The sequence below is a fragment of the Macaca nemestrina genome, chromosome 15 (genome assembly GCF_043159975.1).
Source record: "Macaca nemestrina isolate mMacNem1 chromosome 15, mMacNem.hap1, whole genome shotgun sequence".
NCBI classification, from domain to species: domain Eukaryota; kingdom Metazoa; phylum Chordata; class Mammalia; order Primates; family Cercopithecidae; genus Macaca; species Macaca nemestrina.
The window spans coordinates 46657102-46677778 of record NC_092139.1 but is presented as its reverse complement, the minus strand read 5'-3'; the positions used below and the strand labels follow the sequence as shown (position 1 = coordinate 46677778).

Here is a 20677-nt window from a genome sequence, read left to right as displayed (position 1 = left end):
CAGGGAAATTCAAATGAAAACCACAATGAGAAATCACCTCATACCTGTGAGAATGGATGTTATTAAAAAGACAACAGATAACAAGTGTTGGCAAGGATGTGGAGAAAAGAGAACTCTTGTTCACTGATGGTGGGAAGGTAAATTGATGAAGCCATTATGAAAAACAATATGGAGGTTCCAAAAAAATTTAAAAATAGAACTACCATATGATCTAGCAATGTCACTTCTTGGTGTATATCCAAAATAAATGACATCACTATCTCCAAGCGATATTTGCACTCCTGTGTTTATTGCAGCATTACTCACAATAGACAAGATATGTAAACAACCCAAGTGTCCATCATAGATGAATGGATAAAGAAATATGGTATATATACACAATGGAATACTATTCAGGCTTAAAAGAGAAGGACATTTGCAACAACATGGATGCGCCTGGAGGAGTTTATACTAAGGGAAATAAGAAAGACAAATACCATATGCTCTCACTTATGTGTGAAATCTAAAAACATTGAAATCATAGGAGCAGAGAGTAGAATGGTGGTTGCCAGGCCTGGAGGCATGGTGAAAATAGGGTGGGGGGGATACTGGTCAAAGGGTACAAAGTTTCAATTATATAGCATGAATAAGTTCTGGAGACCTAATGTACAGCATGGTGACTATAGTTAATAATATATTGTATACTTGAAATTATTAGGAAAGTAGATCCTAAATGTTCTCACCAAAAAAAGGAAGGAAGAAAAAAACTAACTGTGTGAAATGATGGATATGTTATTAGCTTGATAGTTATAATTATTTCAAAATGTATATGTATATCAAAGCACCATATTGTACACTGAATATTTATAATTTTTAAAAAGCTTGAATTTTTTTAAAAAAGAAGTAAAAAATGCATATATGTTAAAAGAAAAACAACTGTACTAAGTATAAAAGGAGAAATATTTGAAATAAAAAATAAAAATAAAAGAAGATATGAATGTAAAACATAAATATGGCAGGAATCAGTTTAAACATGTAATTACAGTATTATAATAGGTTGAACCATATGGAATTGCCAATGTTTGACTATTTTTAACCTATCAAAACAGTAATTTCATATGGTTTAAATAAGTGTTAATAGAATATATTATTAAAATACAACTTTTTTGTATTTCAATCTATTTGTTGCTTATAAGAGACATACATTTTCTGGAAATGCTGAAGATAAAAGAGAGATGGCTATTGAAGAGAAAAAAGGTACATAAATATTAATAGAAGGTAAACTAGAATATAAGGTAAAAAGCATAATAAAAGGAAAACATCCACCAAGAACTATTAGAGCCAAGGACTTTTATGTTTCTGATAGTTACACAGAAATACTTTAGGAAAAAAAAAAAAAACCCTACCAAATTTACAATCACAGTGAAAGGCATTAACATACATTTATTTTAAAAAAATTCAGTAGAGAAAAAAGTAAGTTTACAGGAGTTAAATATGACAATTAATAAGTTTATTATAATAATAAATCTCAAAGATATTATATGTACAGTTTTTCATGTCACCCATGAAAAATTCCAAAAATTCCAATGCAACTATCTGAGAAACTGCGAAGGAGGGAATTTATTAAAGTGGTAGCATTTGAGGTTAGAATATAAAAATAACAATTGCTTTGCTATATGTTATCAATAGCTAACTGGGAGATGGTATGGGAAAAAGATAATATTCAAATGATGTCATGATTAAAAAATTGTGCTCAATAAGAGAAAATGGTAAGACTTTTATAAAGAAAATTATAAAATGTTACTAAAGAACATAAGAAATACATAAAGAAATGAAGAGACAGATTTCTGAACAGGAAGACTGCTATGAAGACATCAAATTTTCCAAAGATAACCTGTAGATTTAATGAAAATGGCCAGTTTTTTCCAAATTCTATACCTCACAAGCTAATTCTAAAGTATATACAGAAAGAAAATCTTAAAGAATTATCTAAAAACTTGTAGAGGTACCCAAATAATAGAAAAATAAGTCAACATTTCATATAAGTGAGTTATAAATGAACTATTTAATGGTGCTGTGTGGCTCACGCCTGGTCTGTACTCCCAGCACTTTTGAGAGACTGAGGCAGGCGGATCTCTTGAGGTCAGGAGTCTGAGACTAGCCTGACCAAGATGGTGAAACCTCCTCTGTACTAAAATAGAAAAATTAGCAGTGCGCGGTTGCGCATGCCTGTAATTGCAGCTACTTGGGGGATTGAGGCAGGAGAATTGTTCCAACCCAGGAGCCAAGATCGCGCCCCTGCACTCCAGCCTGGGCGACAGAGCAAGACTTCGTCTAAAAAAAAAAAAAAAAAAAAAAAAAAAAGAAAGAAAGAAAAAAAGAAAAGGAGAAAGAAAAAAAAGAGAACTATTTAATTAATGATATTGGGGAAATTATTAGGAATATCTTTTAAAAAATTGGGCAGGTGTGGTGGCTCACGCCTGTAATCCCAACTACTTGGACGGCTGAGGCAGGAGAATCGCTTGAACCCAGAAGGCAGAGGTTGCAGTGAGCCAAGATCGTGCCACTGCACTCCAGCCTGGGCAAAAGAGCAAGACTCCATCCAAAAAAAAAAAAAAAAAAAAGAAAGAAAAGAAAAGAACTATTTAATTAATGATATTGGGGAAATTATTAGAAATATCTTTTAAAAAATTGGTCAGGTGCAGTGGCTCATGCCTGTAATCTCAGCATTTTGGGAGTCCGAGGGGGGCGGATCACTTGAGGCCAGGAGTTCAAAACCAGCCAGGTCAACATGGAGAAACCCCATCTCTACTAAACATACAAAAATTAAGTGAGTGTGGTGGTGGGTGCCTGTAATCCCAGCTACTCTGGTGACTGAGGCACTAGAATCATTTGAACCTGGGAGGCGAAAGTTTGTAGTGAGCTGACACCACGCCACTGTCCTCCAGCCTGGGAGACAGTGACACTCTGTCTCAAAAAATAAAAAATAAAAAAATAAAAAAATAAAAAATAGTCCTTTACCTCACACAGCACATAGAAATAAACTAGATGGATGAATAGATTTATACACTAGATGTTTAAAATAAACAGCCCAAATCACAAAAGTTCTGAATGAAACTATAGGAAAATTTTATGAACATGACTAACACCCCTCCCCAAAGAGAGAGAAAAGAAAACTAACTTCAAAACGAATAACAACAATGAAAACATAAATATTTCCTATATATGACTGAAACATGTATTTGCGGCTAAATAGAAGGCAAATAAAGTTAAGAGCCAAGAAACAGAACTGGAGAAATATTTAAAATATATTTAATGGAAAAATTATTGATATAAGAGCACATAGAAAGAGTTCCTCTAAATCAATTTTCAAAAAGTTTAATACAATTATGAGCAAAAGATAGGAACAGCCAGTCTGAGAATAGTTGTGTAAATAACTAAAAAGTATATTTAAAGAAGTGCAGTTATGATATTAATCAGGAAAATGCAAATTAAGACAAAAATAAATAATGTTCAGCCATCAGATTAGCAAAACACTTTTTAAATATTGATAATAATCAACCTACCAAGTGCTGGCAAGGAAGCATGCATTGTTGGATACTGTTCACTGGAGTTGGTCTAGGCAAGCATTTTTGAAAGGCAAATTGGCAGTATGTCTCAGAAGTTAAAATGTACATGCCTTGGACTCAGAAAGCCACTTCTAGGAATTATCCTAGAATAAATGCACATACTGATCATGGACAAGTTATTTGTGAAAATAAAAATGGTAATAAGTATATTATGGTGTACCCACATATGGAGTAACATGGAATATTATGGAATATCATGCAGCTATTAAAAGGAATGAAGTAGTTCTGTATTGGCATATAAATATCTTCAGAGACAGAGTTAGGGAAAAAAAACAAGTCACACAACAAGATGTATGATGTGATCCCATAAAGGACAGAGTAAGTACACATGAACGTAAGTGTAATTGAGTGCACGGAAGAGACAGGAAAAATGCGTGCACAAAGATAAAATAATGCTTGCTTTTGTGCATTATTTCCATAATAAAAAGGAAAAAGAAGAAAACAGAAGTTTAAGAAGTGACTTTCCGGCCGGGCGCGGTGGCTCAAGCTTGTAATCCCAGCACTTTGGGAGGCCGAGACGGGCGGATCAGGAGGTCAGGAGATCGAGACCATCCTGGCTAACACGGTGAAACCCCGTCTCTACTAAAAAATACAAAAAACTAGCCGGGCGAGGTGGCGGGCGCCTGTAGTCCCAGCTACTCGGGAGGCTGAGGCAGGAGAATGGCGGGAACCCGGGAGGCGGAGCTTGCAGTGAGCTGAGATCCGGCCACAGCACTCCAGCCTGGGCGACAGAGCGAGACTCTGTCTCAAAAAAAAAAAAAAAAAAAAAAAAGTGACTTTCCATTAGGGCTTGTCTTAACCCACTCATTCACAGACTGGCTTTGTGCAAGTGATGTGAGTGTGTAAATATATATGTTTCTACATTATGCAAATAAAAATATACATCTTATACATATCTATATCTATATCTCTACAAATAGATGTTGGTCTATCTTGAGTATTCACTGTGTGAGACTATGATCTGATTCTACCAGTGATTTTATTTAGCAAAATATTTCTTGGCCTTTGGTATTTTGGGGTTGCTTTCTTAGCCTATGGCACATGCTCTGCCAGATACAATTGTGGACAACTTTCTCCCCTTCTTGCTTTTTAGCCAGAAGATATTTAGATCCAAGCCTGGTGGGGCAGATGGGGTATTGTGCTGGCCAGTGATTCTGGCTGCAGTTAAAGCTATTGGTTTCCTGGTGATCGCTGAGTCAAAGAGTGAGCGATGTGGGTACCCGAGGGAGGGCCATTCCAGGCAGAGGGCTATGTAAGTGGAAATTACCTGAGGCAGGCACATGTGGGTAGTGCCTGAGGAAGAGCAAGGAGGTCCTAGTGTCTGAAGCAGTGCTTGGGAGTGAAGAGGAAGAGAAGGGATGAAGTTAGAGACATAAGAGAGGCTATGTTCTGCAGAGCCTCTAGCAACTTGACTTGGGAGACGGGAAGATATTAAAGGGTTCTCGCCAGACATGTGCTGTGACCTGACTTAGGATTTAAACATCACAATTAATGTTTAGTTGTGTAAACATTAATTTTACACAATTAATGTTTAAATTACACATTACACAATGCTTGTTAGTTGAGAAGAGACTATTGGGTTTAAGGGTAGAAGCAGGGTACATCTAAGGTAAGAGGAGATGGTGGTTTGAACAAAGCTTGTAGCAGCAGGGGTGGTAAGAAGTAGTGTGATAACAAATCCAGTGTATTTGGAACATAGAACTGACAGTACTGGCCTACAGAATTGACTTTGGGTGCAAAGGAAAGAGCTGAGTCAAAGCTCTTTGACTTGGAGGTTTTGTCCAGAGCACCTGGACTGGTGGAGTTGTCATTTACTTACCGGGAGATTGTGAAAAGCACAGGTTTGGAGGGGAAACTCAACCCACAGTTTTGGATGTGTCAAGGCTGAATGACTGCTGATGACTGTTAGCTAGTGCACAGGTGGCCTCGATAGGAACCCAGACACCTGCCCCACAGTGACAGGTGGAAGGCCAAGTATATGAGCACAGTAGCAGGTAGGTGGTGGAGACAGCAGGTGGATGTGCTGACCTTTTTCTATTTTCTCAATGAAATAAGAAGTGTGAGACAAAGTAACAAATGTTGGAAGCTGCTTTTTCCTCATTTCTGCTTGCCTGCATAATTTCACAAGGCCCCTGACTCTGTGATGATGTGCAGCTTTCTAGAAAGATGCTTCGAAGACAAAACAAGATAGAGTGTATGGCCCCCCACATCTCTTCCCCGAGTCACTGTATTCCTCAAAAGATAAATTACTTCAGAATGTCTATTATTAAAAAGCCAAAACAATAACAGATGTTGGCAAGATTGTGGAGAAAGAAGGATGCTTATACACTGTTGGTGGGAATGTAAATTAGTACAACTTCTATGGAAAACAGTATGGAGATTTCTCAAAGAACTAAAAATAGAACTACCATTTGATCCAGCAATCCCACTATTGGGTATTTACTCAAAGGAAAAGGAATTATTATATCAGAAAGATACGTATTTATTGTAGCACTATTGACAACAGCAAAGATATGAAATCAACCGAACAGTCCATCAACAGATGATTGGATAAAGAAAATGTGGTGTGTGTATACACACACACACACACACAATGGAATACTATTCAGCCATAAAAAAGAATGAAATCATGCTTTTTGCAGCAACAGGGATGCAATTGTAGGCCATTATCTTAAGTGAAACAATTCAGACACAGAAAGTCAAATACTACATGTTCTCACTTCTGAGTGGGAGCTAAATAATGTATACACATGGATGTAGAGAGTAAAATAAGAGACACCGGAGAGTTGGAAGGGTGGGAGGGTGGGAGGGTGGGAGGAGGTCAAGGAATCAGAAATTACTTAATGGATACAATGCACATTATTCAGGTGATGGTTATACAAAAAACCCATACTTCACCACTACACAATATATCTACATAACAAACCTGCACTCTCCCCCCTTAAATTCATACAAATAAAAAAATATAAATTTAAAAAATAAATTAAGTGGGACAATCCGCCAGAAAAATAAATACATAAATAAATAAATAATTAACTTCAGTTCTTGCCTTTTCCTACACATAAGATAATGTCTGATGGGATTAGTGGTTATGCTTCTGTAGACTATAATCAGATACACTCTTGCACCCAAACTTAGATGCGATTTTGCATATACTGAATCTTTACTACCTGTATATAAACTGTGAACTGAAATGCTGCATTGGAGCAGTCTGATAGAACCTCTCTAAAGGGCTACTCTGAGGCTCTAGGCTTCAGTCTATAGTCCTCAGGAAGACTGCTAAATAAAACTCACTTTAATTCTTTAAAACCTTACTTTTTTTTTTCTGTAGTTGATTGAAGCAAGATTATTAGTTGAAAGGAGGTACAAGAAGTGTTGCAGGTTTGAGGGGAAAGGGGAAAGTACAAAGTTGCCATTTAGAACAGTCAGTGATAGAGGTCCTAAGTAACAGTGTGATTGGCAGGCAGTACCAAGAGCTATGTTGAGGCTAGTGGCCCTGAATTTGAAGGGTGACCACTCACCATGGGGGTGGGTATCAAGATGAGGCCGTTTCAAAGCCCATGGCATTTAAGATGGATAGAAGAAAGGAAAAGAGAACCTGAGAGAGAAAAGGAGAATGAAAAGATCTTAAAATCAAGGGATTGCAGGCTCCAGGGGTGGAGTTGGGGGTGGGGGTGGGGGTGGTAAAAGAGACATTGGAGGCAGTACTGGAGAGAAAAAGCTAGTAATGACGAATGCGTGGGGCAGAACAGCTCGTTCCAATGTGCAGCCAAGGTTGTAAAGCATTGATCTGGTATTATCAGCTGTTGATCTGTAACAGTTAACTGCCAAAGCCTACCACAATAAAGTACAGATGGGCTGAGACCATCTTTCCTGTAAGGGATAGTAGGAGAGCTGTGCATGTGAAAGGTGATAGACACCTGGAGGTTTCAAGTGATGGCGCTGCCTGCATCTGAATGCAGGTGGTAGCCGAATTTCAGGTTGAGAATCTTTAGAATAGCAGCGCTTCTCAAACTTTAATGTGTATCTGTATCACCTGAGGATCACGATAAACTAAAGATGCTGGACTGGGTCTGAGAGTTCTAGCAAGCTCTCAGGTGATACTAGCGACGTAACCGTGAAACAGCGAAAGAACTAACAACAAATTCCATTTTTGTTTAAGGAGCCTTTACCCATTCCTATGCATAGGCTAGGATAATTATAGAGCACTGAAATAAAACATAAAAACAGCGATCATGTAGTTTTTTGAAATTAACTCTGGGATTAAAGGGGAGATATGTAAACAACTATGTTTTGTTAAAGATTTATAGAAGGGTTGTGACCTGGCCAAGACCAAAAAGTTCTCAACCTCCACAGACCGACCCTTGCTGGTGCCCAGACGTCTATGGTCTTTGGTCACCTCTTGATCACAGCCCCTTTGTCTTCCCTCTGCCCTTAACATAGAGACTGAAATTTGTTTTGACGGTTGGTTCTTTGGGACATTAGTTTACCATCTTCTTGTTTTGCTGGGTCTTCGAAATAAGGTCACCTTCCTTGCTCCAACTCCATGTCTCAACTTATTGGCTGTCATGTGATGAGCAGAATGAATTTGGACTCGGTTACAGAAGGATCAACATGTCGTCTCAGACTAGCAGCATTGGCTTCACCTGGGAACTTGTTTATAGCTACAGAATCTTGGCCCCACCCAAAACTATTGAAGAAGAATCTGCATTTTAACATGATTTCCCCAGATAATTTGTGGGCATGGTTTGAGAAGCAGTGCTCTGAAACACTGATTTGCAATTTTATATGTGGATGAGAATCACTTGGGAAGTTAGTTTGACCAGCCCTTCGCTCTGCCCCACCTCCCACTAGTCAGGTTGCATCACAAACCAATTAAATCAGGGTATTTGTGAGTAAAGCCTAGGTATTTGTATCTTTTAAAGGTTCTCAGTGATTCCAATGGGTAGCTAAGTCTGCAAAACACTGGTCTAATATTTTGATCCCATAAGTTGCATACTTATTAATCTATTATGTTCCTAGAGATACCCCAATGAAGCTTTGAGTTTGGATCCAAGCAGGTCCATACAGGAAGACCAGTGCCCAGGCTGTCTGTTTTGGACAAGACCATATCTCATACCCAGTGACCTTAATGGACCTCACCCTTCAGAAGAAAGTTTCTCTGGGCTAATCCTGTTATTGTATGAGGATGCAAAATAACAAATTATAATTTATCCAAACATTTAGGTATTTGTCCTAAAATTTTCTACAGCTACAGCTTGCTGAACCTGCTTTGTTTTAGGCGGGAGTAAAAATCTCTGAATATGGGCCAGAAATGTCTGTGATTTACTTGTATTGGTACTAGGAACTATCTGGATTTAATGTGAACACAGAGTTTGTATTGGGTCCTAGGAACTATCTGGATTTTATGTGAACACAGAATTATAATTGGTGCCATGTTATTGGGTTTTGCAGAACTTGTTTGATATTGGGACCATAACAACTTGAGAAATGCGGACCTGTACAGTTGGCTGCACTTGAAGTATTTTCTAAGCCTCTGATGATGCTTGACATTAATTGATTATATTTGCTGACATTCTCTTCTGGATTTTGCAAAGTTGGATGGTTATATCATTGAAAAAATAAATTAGGGACTTTTGAGAATTTGTGGTTCAACTCTAAAGTTGTCTTTTATTAAAACAAAGAGATATTCTTGGCCCAAAACTGAAGAGTCAAATTTAAGCAAAATATTTAAACTCTGCATCTTGTCCTTTTTGTTAGGATCTACTGATTGTTAGTGCAGTCTAACTCGAGCTTTTTAGTGCTGTCTTGGAAGGAGATTTTAATTTTTCTATTCTTCTCAGTTAATACTCAAGTGATTCAGATAAAGAGGATGATCAGAACCTTTATGTTTGGGAGCCAATTTCAGAATATTTGAGCTAGAAATAAAAAGATGGAGAAATTAAATAGAGATAAGTTTGGGCAACACGTTAACTTGAATGGAAGGCTGTATGAGACAAGTCATCATAAGAGAAAGAAAATGGTGAAAATGGATTAATAAATTCTTATATTTGATTAAGAAAAGGGAAGAAGAGTAAATGAGTAAAGGTGAATATAAGAACATTCATTCATGATCTTTTAAAAAATCATAATTGTTATTTTCCACTATCACTTCATGAATGCATTCTCTCTTCTGGTGTCATTTTCCTTATGGCTGGCTTGTTATGTGGGGCAGTGTATTCTGCACTCCCAGTGACCAACTTTTAGAATAGAATAATGCTCATTTCTGCTGAAAAGAATGAAATGTCACTGGAAATAGGATGTTCCATGATTTGAGCAAGATAATTAAAAATGTGCATCAGACAGCTTATTTACAGAAAGCAAAGATACTATCAGACATATGGGACTGGGGATGGTATTAAAAGATTAAAGGGGGCCAGGTACTGTGGCTCATGCCTGTAATCCCAGCACTTTGGGAGGCTGAGGCAGGCGGATCATAGGGTCACGAGTTCAAGACCAGTCTGGCCAACATAGTGAAACCCTGTCTCTACTAAAAATACAAAAATTAGCCAGGCATGGTGTTGCATGCCTGTAGTCCCAGCTACTCGAAAGGCTGAGGCAGGAGAATCACTTGAACCTGGGAGGTGGAGGTTGCAATGAGCCGAGATTTGCACCACTGTACTCTATCCTGTTTGACAGAGTGAGACTCTGTCTCAAAAAAAAAAAAAAAAAAAAAAAAAAAAAAAAAAAAAAAAAAAAGTAAAAGAAAAAGAAAAAGAAGAAAATTAAAGGATGGACTGGGTGCAGTGGCACTTTGGGAGGCCAAAGTGGATGGATCGCTTGAGGTCAGGAGTTTGAGACCAGCATAGGCAACATGGCAAAACCCTATCTTTACCAAAAATACAAAAAAATTAGCCAGGTGTGGTGGCACGTGCCTATGGTCCCAGTCACTTGGGAAGCTGAGGTGGGAGGATCACTTGAGCCCAGGAGGTGGAGGTTTGCAGTGAGCTGAGATTGCATCACTCTGCCTGGGTGACAGAGTGAGACTCCGTCTCAAAAAAAAAAAAAAATAAAAATAAATTTAAAGGGTCAGTCTATAGATAGGGTTGGGAAATCAAGTCCCATCAGAAAGATAGTGACTGCAGTTAATTAGAACCTGTCACTCTGAAATGCTAGAAGTCTCTAAAGGGGCACAAATGGAACAAATAATAAAAGGTATGCCATGTGAAAGGCACGTTTACCAACATGAGTCTATTGACTATTGCTCTGGACCTCACAGAGATCAGATAGGATGGAAACCATTTATTTTGTAAAGAAAGGTAAATTATTAATTTACTCAATGCAATGCCTTTCTCCTGTGGGGCGGTTCGAGCAGTTCTTGTAGCAACAGGGCAAGTGTTGCAGTGCAGGCTGCCATTTGATGTACATAGCCCATCGTTCAGAACTGATGCAGCCATTCCCCTAGTTGCTAGGAGCATTGGATGCTTACAACTCTATGAAGATTGCCTGGGTCTGAAGGGATCTTCCTCCACCAAGATCCCTGGTGGCAGCTTCTATCAATGAAGGAGTCAAAAGATCTAGCCCCCTTCCCTCAACTCAGATGACTCTTGAAAGGCCCTCCCATCTCCAGAACTCCTTGTGGGATTTGTTGAGGCCTTTGCTGGGTCTGCATCATCTCGATTCACTCCATCCCCTCTTTCCTTTCCAACTCCCCTCTCTCCTGAGCCATGCCATTTCCTTCTCTGCCTCACAGGTGCTGATCCCAGGAGCACACCCTAATAACCTTCCTGCATTCAGGCCACCATCTCAGAGTAGGCTTCCTAGGAAACAACTCTTCATGGGTATTTTTTTTTTCCTGATAAAATGTAAGAAATTCCTTTAGAAAAGACAAGAAGATTAGACCTGCTGGTTTAATAGAGCAAATACATTGAAAGGTTAGAAAATAGATTGCAGGTCTGAAGCCTAAGCCTTCCAAGAAATGCCACACCTGAGAAATTTACATTTGATTCAGCCTTTGTCTCAGTGCTCTGAAAGGTACTGATTTATTATGCATTAGTTACTTGTACCTGGGGAGCAGGCAGATTGGTGACAAGCGCCTCTACAACAGTGCAGCTGGTCGGGGGAGGGGCCATGGAGATCACAGTGAGAATGCCCAAGGAGAATTCCCCTTCAAATCCCATTTTCCCACTTACATTATCAGCTCTGCTAGGACCAGGGAAACCTGCATCTCTGGAAGCATACTGAGTTGTCTCCCGCTTGGTTTAACTGTTTCTTTATCCTTTATAACTCAAGAACCTTTATGTCCTCAAACCTGTCTGTGGCCATCATTTTACCAACAGAACCATTTCGTTGTGATGGATGTGATGTTGCTATCCACATATCTGCCCAAACTAGAATTTGAAATTCCCCTGTTTTCCTCCTTCTATTTTATCTTCTGTACATTCAGCCACCAAGACTTGTTGATACCTCCTAAATATTCTCTGTGATTAATTTCCTTTTCCTTCCCTCTGCCTCTTTCTTAGTTCAAGCACAAATAATCTCTTTTCTAAACTACTGTTAACTTTTTTTTTCTTGTCCCTTTGCTTTTCGTCTTGAATTGGGACTCTGTCTCTGAAATCTATTAAATTCTCTGAAATTCTTCACTTTCTTTTCATCCTTTCTCTTTTTTCTCTATGAACTTACCCTGGAAGATATTGTCTACTTCCCTGGCTTTGATTCCTGTTGACATGCTGAAGATAAACTGAAGATGTTACAATATCCCACTGAGACTTTTTCCAGAGGTCCAGACCTTTAAGTTTAGCTGCCAGTTCTTCAAACTCAACTTGTCAAAAACTGAGTTGACCACTTTCTCCCTCCAACTGGATCTTGCTTCTCTATTATCCATTTCAGTGAATGACACCACCTTCTGCTACCTGTCATAAACCTGGATGTGGTCTTTGAGTTGTCCTTCTCTCTATTTCCCTAGGTCAAATCAACCATCTCTAACTCCACCTCTTAAACATCTCCTGGCCTTTTCTCTTGTCACCACCCCTATTGTCACTACCTTGGTCCCAGGCCAACCATCTCACCTAGATTTTTTTAAACCTGTATATCTGCATCAGCCCCTTAATTTCTTTTTGATCTCTCAGTTGTCTTTCTGCAATCCATTTCTCATAGGGTAGAGAGAATTATCTTTCTGTCTACAAATATGCATTCCTTTGCCTGAAGTCCTTCAATGCTTTCCCATTGTTCTCATAATACATGTCCATGGCTTATAAAAAAACCCATTATAGTCTGGCCCCTGCTTGCCTCTCAGCAATCTTTCTCCCCACATACTCCCACTCTCATTCACACTAGGTCGTTGGAATTCCGTGGTTCCTTGAATGCACAATGCTTTCTCTAACCTCTGGACCATCATCTGGCTCCATATTCTCTCTTCTTAGAGACTCCTTTTCCCTCTTGATTCACCCTTTGCCTTACTGTTTACTCATCAGCGTCTAGATCCCAATTTAGCTTTCTCTTTCACCCAGAGGTTTTCATTAAACACCAAATCAGGTTAGACATTTTTCTTTGCTCCCATGGTGCCCTGTACTTACCTCTGCTTTGTCTTTTAGCAAATTCTACTGCTGTTTTATGATTAGCTTTCTGAAGGCAGGAACTGTGTCTGCCTTGGTTATTCTTATATCTCCAGATCATAGCACAGTGCCTGGCACAAAATATATGCTCAAAAATAATCCGACTTGATTAATGAATTAATGCATGCCTTGGCACAAGCGGTGCCTTCTTTTGAGAATGTTCTCCTTTGCACCCTTGCCAACTTGGCAAACTCCTGCTCACCATTCAAGCCCCAGCATCAATGTTTCTTGAATCCCTAAGGGAGTCACAATCCCTGTGACCCATATCACAATCTTCCCCTTCGTCATCTTTTAGGATATTATTTCCTTGTAAGTCTGTTTGCCCACCAGACTTCAAAATCTCTAATGGCAGAAACTGTCTTGTCATCTATGAATATTAGCATCTATTATCTGGTATAGAGCACATGCTCAAATGCTTGCTAATGGTTGGAGGGATTATAATAATAAAACTGGGTCTGATTTTTGTCTGAAGATGATACATTTGACTTAATATAGTTCCAAATAATTCCACATAGTTTGTTCATGAATGTGTCCCGTAATAAGTGCTTCTCTTACCATGGGTACTAGTTGCTAAATTATAGGATTTTCTCAGTTCCTTGAAGTTTGTATCTCACCAATGTTCTTTGTTTAGATATTTTCAAGTCTCCATCTCATGGAATGATCCATGCCCATGTATTCTTCTAAACTAATTTTTAGAAAAAAGAGATTCATAACATCATAAATCCTTTGGACTGATTTGGAAAATGCAATGCAGGATCTTTGCAGATGTCTGAATATTTTCTAGGCTGTCCTCCAGTATTGTGCAAAAAAGAGATCGTGTAGACTTTTACAGGCTAACTATCTAAAGTACCTAGATCAGTGATTCTACACTGTGGGCGATTTTGTGCTCTTCGAGACATTTGGCAATGTCTTGAGGTATTTGAGTTGTCACAGGTATTTATGTGAGCGACAGTGGTTAATCTAATCAGTGGATGCTGTTAAAATTCTTTTAAAAGAATTAAAAATTCTTTTAAAAATTATTTAACAGTCACAGATGCTGTTAAAATTTTTTTTTTAAATAAACTTTTGTTCATTAAAAAAATGTTACAAAGGGAAAATACAAGATACAAACTGGCATATCTATAGGTTGCAGTACACACAACTGACCAATGATTGCATCAAAAGTATATAAAGAACTCTTACAAACCAATAAGAAAAGACAAGTAAAAGTTATGAAAAATATTTCTCAGAAGTGAAAACACGCAAGATCAATAAACCTAACAGTGATCCAAACGTCATTATTAATTAGTAAAATCACACACACGCAGAACAGCACAAAACCAGAATTCAAACCTGGATCCCTCTAATACCAAAATCCAGTCTCTCCACTGCTCTGAGCCCATTCAGCTATTTTTAGCCCGAGGATGGTAAGGAAGCTACTTGAGATTATACCGTGCTGCCCAGATATAATGCAAAATTATTCTCTGTATACCAAATCTTTGCATTATATGGATTTTGTATACAGAGACTTGAATATTGACAAACCTTAAGTGACTAGGAATTGAGGTATTTTATAGAAGATGCTAAAAAATATTTCTGAAATTTGCTCCTCTAAGATGGAACAAATGTTTTTCCAAAGTCAAATAGTTTTGCATAAATCATTCTTTTAAATTTCTATTTAATTTTATTATTATTTTTGTTATTTTTCTGTAAGTTATTGGGGTAAAGGTGGTATTTGGTTACGTAAGTTCTTTAGTGGTGATTTGTGAGATTTTAGTGCATACATCACCTGAGCAGTGATACACTGCACCATATTTGTTTTACTTCCAATTATGTGGTCAATTTAAGAATAAGTGTGATGTGGTGCTGAGAAGAATGTATATTCTGTCGATTTGGGGTGGAGAGTTCTGTAGATATCTATTAGGTCCACTTGATCCAGAGCTGAGTTCAAGTCCTGAATATCCTTGTTAATTTTCTGTCTCATTGGTCTGTCTAATATTGACAGTGGGTGTTAAAGTCTCTCGCTATTATTGTGTGGGAATCTAAGTCTTTTTGTAGGTCTCAAAGAACTTGGTTTATGCTTTAATCTGGGTGCTCCTGTATTGGGTGCATGTATATTTAGGATAGTTAGCTCTTCTTGTTGCACTGATCCTTTTACCATTATGTAATGCCCTTCTTTGTCTGTTTTGATCTTTGTCAGTTTAAAGTCTGTTTTATCAGAGACTAGGATTGCAACCTCTGCTTTTTTTGCTTTCCATTTGCTTGGTAAATCTTCCTCCATTCCTTTATTTTGAGCCTATGTGTGTCTTTGCACGTGAGATGGGTCTCCTGAATACAGCACACTGATGGGTCTTGACTCTTTATCCAATTTGCCAGTCTTTGTCTCTTAATTGGGATATTTAGCTGGTTTACATTTAAGGTTTATATTGTTATGTGTGAATTTGATCCTGTTATTATGATGCTAGCTGGTTATTTTGCCCATTACTTGATGCAGTTTCTTCATAGTGTCCATAGTCATTACAATTTGTTATGTTATTCCAGTGGCTGGTACCAGCTTTTCCTTTCCATATTTAGTGCTTCCCTCAGGAGCTCTTTTAATAAAGACAGGCTTAGTGGTGACAAAATCTATCAGCATGTGCTTGCTGTAAAGGATTTTATTTCTCCTTTTCTTATGAAGCTTAGTTTGGTTGGATATGAAATTCTGGGTTGAAAATTCTTTCTTTAAGAAGAATATTGGCCCCCACTCTTTTCTGGCTTGTAGGGTTTTTGCAGAGACATCTGCTGTTAGTGTGATGGGCTTCCCTTTGTGGGTAACCTGACCTTTCTCTCTGGCTGCCCTCAACGTTTTTTTCTTCATTTCAACCTTGGTGAATCTGATGATTATGTGTCTTGGGGTTGCTCTTCTTGAGGAGTATCTTTGTGGTGTTCTCTGTATTTCCTGAATTTGAACGTTGGCCTGTCTTGCTAGGTTGGGGATGTTCTCCTGGATAATATCCTGAAGAGTGTTTTCCAGCTTGGTTCTATTCTCTCTGTCACTTTCAGGTATATCGATCAAACATAGGTTTGGTCTTTTTATGTAGTCCCATATTTCTTGGAGACTTTGTTCACTCCTTTTTATTCTTTTTTCTCTAATCTTGTTTTCACGCTTTATTTCATTACATTGATCTTCAATCTCTGATATCCTTTCTTCCGCTTGATCAGTTCAGCTATTGATACTTGTGTATGCTTCACGAAGTTTTTGTTCTGTGTTCTTCGGCTCCATCAGGTCATTTATGTTCTTCTCTAAACTGGTTATTCTAGTTAGCAATTTGTCTAACCTTTTTTCAAGGTTCTTAGCTTCCTTGCATTGGGTTAGAACATGCTCGTTTAGCTCCGAGGAGTTTGTTATTACCCACCTTCTGAAGCCTACTTCTGTCAATTCATCAAATTCATTCTCCGTCCACTTTTGTTCTCTTACTGGCGAGGAGTTGTGATCCTTTGGAGGAGAAGAGGCATTCTGGTTTTCAGCCTTTTTTGCGCTGGTTTTTCCTCATCTTCATGGATTTATCGACCTTTGGTCTTCGATGTTGGTGGCCTGCAAATGGGGGTTTTGTGTGGATGTTCTTTTTGTTGATGTTGATGCTATCCCTTTCTGGTTGTTAGTTTTCCTTCTAACAGTCAGGCCCCTCTGCTGAAGGTCTGCTGGAGTTTGCTGGAGGTCCACTCCAGACCCTGTTTGCCAGTGTTAGTATTGAAATGTGAGGTATCATTACATTCATCAAGCTCATTGCCTGGAGGTGTTTCCCAGTCAGGAGGCATGGGGGTCAGGGATCCACTTGAGGAGCCAGTCTGTCCTTTAGCAGAGCTGGAGCACTGTGCTGGGAGATCTGCTGCTCTCTTCAGGGCCAGGAGGCAGGAACGTTTAAGTCTGCTGAAGCTGCACCCACAGCTGCCCCTTCCCCCCAGGTGCTCTGTCCCAGGGAGATGGGAGTTTTATCTGTAAACCCCTGACTGGGGTGGTATTTGGTTACATGAGTAAGTTCTTTAGTGGTGACTTGTGAGATTTTGGTGCGTATATCACCCGAGCAATATATACTGCCCACAGAGGAGGAATCTAGAATGGCAGTCTGGCTACAGCGGCTTTGAGTAGCTGCCGTGGGCTCCGCCCAATTCAAACTCCCCCCCCCCCCCCGCCCCCTCACCCCGCCTGAGGCTTTGTTTACACTGTAAGGGGAAAACGGCCCACTCAAGCCTCAATAATGGTGGATGCCCCTCCTGCCACTAAGCTCAAGTGTCCCAGGTCGACTTCAGACTGCTGTGCTGGCAGCAAGAATTTCAAGCCAGTAGATCTTAGCTTGCTGGGTTCGGTGGCAGTGGGATCCGCTGAACTAGATCACTTGGTTCCCTGGCTTTAACGCTCTTCCCAGGGGAGTGAACAGTTCTGTCTTGCTAGTGTTCCAGGTGCCACTGGGGTGTGAAAAAAAAAAATCCTGCAGCTAGCTTGCTGTCTGCCTAAATGGCTGCCCAATTTTGTGCTTGAAACCCAGGGCCCTGGTGGTGTAGGCACCTGAGGGAATCTCCTGGTCTTTGGGTTGCGAAGACTGGGGGAAGTAGTATCTGGACCAGAATGCACTATTCCTTGTGACACAGTCCCCCACCGCTTCCCTTGGCTAGGCGAGGGAGTTCCCCAACCCCTTGCACTTCCTAGATGAGGCAATGTTACACCCTGCTTCGACTTGCCCTCTGTGGGCTGCACCAAGTGTCTAACCAGTCCCAGTGAGATGAGCCAGGTACCTCAGTTGGAAATGCAGAAATCACGTTCCTTCTGCATTGATCTTTCTGGGAGCTGCAGCCCATCTTGCCAGCCACACTGGTTATTTCCTTTCTTCTGCTGGGTTTGCATTTGGTTTGTTCAAGTTTCTCTGGTTCCTTGAGGTGTGGCCTTAGAGTGTCTATTTGTGCTCTTTCAGACTTTTTGATGTAGGAGTTTAGGGCTATGAACTTTCTCTTAGCACTGCCTTGGGTTTTGATAAGTTGTGTCATTATTGTCATTCACTTCAAAGAATTTTTTAATTTCCATGTCGATTTTGTTTTTGACCCAGTGCTCATTCAGGAGCAAGTTATTTAATTTCCATGTATTTGCATGGTTTTGAAACTTCCTTTTGGAGTTGATTTCCAGTTTTATTCCACTGTGGCCTGAGAGAGTGCTTGATATTATTTCAATTTTCTTAAATTTATTGAATCTCATTTTGTGGCCTATCATATGGTCTATCTTGGAGAAAGTTCCATGTACTGTTGAATAGAATGTGTATTCTGTGGTTGTTGGATGGAATGTTCTGTATATGTCTGTTAAATCCATTTGTGCCAAGGTATAGTTTAAATCCACTGTATCTTTGTTGACTTCCTGTCTTGATGATCTGTCTAGTGCTGTCAGTGCAGTATTGGAGTCCCCCGCTATTAATGTGTTGCTGGCTATCTCATTTCTCAGGTCTGTTAGTAATTGCTTTATAAATTTAGGATCTCCAGGCTGGGCACAGTGGCTCACACCGGTAATCCCAGCACTTTGGGAGGCTGAGGTGGGCAGATCATGAGGTCAGGAGATCAAAAGCATCCTGGCTAACATGATGAAACCCCGTCTCTACTAAAAATACAAAAAAAAAAAAAAAAAAAATTAGCTGGGCATGTTGGCAGGTGCCTGTAGTCCCAGCTACTTGGGAGGCTGAGGCGGGAGAATGGTGTGAACCCGGGAGGCGGAGCTTGCAGTGAGTCGAGATCATGCCACTGCGCTCCAGTCTGGGTGACAGAGTGAGACCCTGTCTCAAAATAAATAAATAAATAAATAAATTTAGGATCTCCAGTGTTAGGTGCATATATGTTTAGGACTATGATATTTTCCTGTTGGACGAGGCCTTTTACCATTACGTGATGTTCCTCTTTGTTTCTTTTAACCACGGTTGCTTAAAGTTGTCTGATACTAGAATAACTACCCCTGCTCTCTTTTTGGTGTCCATTTACATGAAATGCCTTTTTCCACCCCTTTACTTTAAGTTTATGTGAATCCTTATGTGTTAAGTGAGTCTTCTGAAGGCAGCAGATAGTTGGTTGGTGAGTTCTTACCCATTCTGTGGTTCTGTATCTTTTAAGTGGATCATTTAGGCAATTTACATTCAATGTTAGTATTGAAATGTGAGGTATCATTACATTCATCATGCTCATTGTTGTCTGTGTACTTTGGGTTTTTTTCTTTTTTGGTTTTGCTTTTTAACTTGTGTGTGTGTGTGTGTGTTTTAATGGGTCCTGTGTGATTTATGCTTTAAAGAAGCTCTGTTTTCCAGGATTTGTTTCAATATTTAGAGCTCCTTTTATCAGTTCTTGTAGTGGTGGCTTGGTATGAATTCTCTCAGCATTTGTTTGTCTGAGGATGACTGTATCTTTCCTTCATATATGATGCTTAGTTTTGCTGTACACATAATTCTTGGCTGATAATTGTTTTGTTTGAGGAGGCTGAAGATAGGGCCCTAATTCCTTCTTAGCTTGTACAGTTTCTGCTGAGAAATCTGCTGTTAATCTGATAGGTTTTCCTTTATAAATTACCTGGTGCTTCTGTCTCACAGCTCTTAAAATGGCTTCCTTTGGATAACCTGATGACAATGTACCTAGGTGAAGATCTTTTTGTGATGAATTTCCTGGGTGATCTTTGTGCTTCTCGTAATTGCATGTCTAGGTTTCTAGCAAGGCTTGGGAAGTTTTCCTCAATTATTCTCCCAAATTTGATTTCCAAGCTTTTAGAATTCTCTTCTTCCTCAGGATCACTGATTATTCTTAGGTTTGGTTGTTTAACATAATCCCAGACTTCTTGGAGGTTTTGTTCATATTTTCCTATTCATTTTTCTTTGTCTTTGTTGAATTGGGCTAATTCAAAGACCTTGTCTTTAAGCTCTAATTTCTTTCTTCTACTAGTTCAATTCTATTGCTGAGACTTTCCAGAGCATTTTGCATTTCTAAAAGTGTGTCCAAAGTTTTCTTGAATTTTTATTGTTTTTACTTTAAGTCATCTATTTCCTTGAATATTTCTCCCTTCACTTCTTGTATCTTTTTGTTTGCATTTTCTTGCATTGGGCTTTGCCTTTCTCTGGCCTCTCCCTGATTAGCTTAATAACCTCCTGAATTCTTTTTCAGGTAAATCAGGGATTTCTTCTTGATTTGGATCCATTTTTGGTGAACTAGTGTGATATTTGGGGGGTGCTGAAGAGCCTTGTTTTGTCATATTACCAAGGTTGGTTTTCTGGTTCCTTCTCATTTGGGTAGGCTCTGTCAGAGGGACGGTCTAGGGCTGAAGACTGTTGTTCAGATTCTTTTGTCCCACAGGGTGTTCCCTTGATGTATTACTCTCCCCCTTTTCCTATGGATGTGGCTTCATGTGAGCCAAACTGCAGTGATTGTTGTCTCTCTTCTGGGTCTAGCCACCCACCGAGTCTACCTGGCTCCAGACTGGTACTGGGGTTTGTCTCCACAGAG

General features: G+C 39.3%; 1 protein-coding gene across 8 annotated transcripts in view; it reads right to left on the bottom strand.

Annotated features, from left to right (window-relative positions):
- The window catches only part of LOC105481500 (serine palmitoyltransferase long chain base subunit 3), a 176715-nt gene that overhangs the window by 114643 nt on the left and 41395 nt on the right, over positions 1 to 20677 (bottom strand). The window lies entirely within an intron of this gene.